Source organism: Colobus angolensis, unplaced genomic scaffold (assembly GCF_000951035.1).
Source record: "Colobus angolensis palliatus isolate OR3802 unplaced genomic scaffold, Cang.pa_1.0 Scaffold63, whole genome shotgun sequence".
In the NCBI taxonomy this organism is placed as follows: Eukaryota; Metazoa; Chordata; class Mammalia; order Primates; family Cercopithecidae; genus Colobus; species Colobus angolensis.
In genome coordinates, this window is record NW_012119932.1 from 5,366,268 (window position 1) to 5,367,914 (window position 1,647).

Sequence of the window (1,647 nt, forward strand, 5' to 3'; positions counted from 1 at the left end):
AAATAAATAAATAAATAAATAAATAAAAACAGATAAATACTCAAGGTGATGGGTGATGGAGTTGTTCACCTCTCTACACATTCTATGTATATAGCAAATACATGTACCCCATAAACATGTAAAATATTATGTATCAATAGGAAAAAACTGTGAAAGAGGGAGAGGGAGGAGTCGGGGATATACATATATAGATAGAGAGAGAGACAGAGAGAGAGTTTAAGGCAAGATCTGAGATCCTGGGATATCACCTGTGAGGATGTAATATTAATTAATTAATAATCTGGTTTGCCTGAAAGTGAGGTTAAGAAGGACTGAAGGACCCATGCAGAAAGACTTTTGCTTCGTCCAACACCAAAGAGTTGAGAAAGAACTTTACTTGTAGGCTGGGGAGTCTGCAAAAGTGGAGCTAGAAAGTCAAACTGGGGCAGATACGGTGGCTCATGCCTGTAATCCCAGCACTTTGGGAGGCTGAGGCGGGTGGATCACGAGGTCAGGAGATCAAGACCATCCTGGCTAACATGGTGAAACCCTGTCTCTACTACAAAATACAAAAATTAGCCAGGCATGGTGGCACATGCCTGTAGTACCAGCTACTTGGGAGGCTGAGGCAGGAGAATCACTGGAACCCGGGAGGTGGAGTTGCAGTGAGCTGAGATCGCGCCACCACACTCCAGCCTGGGCAACAGAGCGAGAGTCTGTCTCAAAAACGTAAAAAACAATTAAATATGAAACAAACAAAAATAAAAAACCAAAAAGCTCCCCAGTGCTTCTGGGGCATACACAGCAGGTGAGGGAGCTAGAAACACCATCCGTTGGTTGGTTTTGCCCTGTTTCTCTCACCCTGGACAGACTTGAGCAGCACAGCCTGGCTACGAGGGTGAGGACTTGCCACAGTCCCGGGCTGGGGTGATGACAAGGCCCCCTGGGGCCACTGAGAGTCACTGTCTTGTTCCCTACATCTTCTGCAGGGCTGGCTCTGTGTTCTCTCTGCTTGGGCAAGGCTATGTGGGTTCCCAGGGCAGCCAGCAGAATCTGTCCTTGGAAGATGCGTGAAACTCTAATCTCAACTGGTTCTGTTCCATCTGCCTGGTTCTTGGCCTCAGCTCAAGAATTCAAGGGTTGGTGGTGGAGGAGGCTCCTTTCTGCTCTGCATCTGGGGATGAAAGGCCATTGCCCAGCAAGGCAAGGGGAGGAGTCTAGGGGGAGGTCAGGCTCTGAGAAAGAGAGAGACAGTGCACGAGAGAGAATGAATTAACCCGTTAGTATCATCAACGTTTTAGCACAGACTAATTGACCAGATGAGGTCTTTCCTTCCAGGGGTACAGATAGATCTTTGAGAGTCACAAAGACCCTAGAAAGGCCTGAAACCTCCCCTGTCTGCAACAAGAGGTGAGAATGGGCCAGGCGTGTTGGCTCATGTCTGTGCTCATGTTTGTAACTCCAGCAATTCAGGAAGCTGAGGTGGGAGGATTGTTTGAACCCAGGAGTTTGAGACCAGCCTGGGTAACATAGCAAGACCCTGTCTTAAAAAAAAAAAAAAATTAGGCTGGGCGCAGTGGCTCACGCCTGTAATCCCAGCACTTTGGGAGGCTGAGGCGGGTGGATCACGAGGTCAGGAGTTTGAGACCAGCCTGGACAATATGGTGA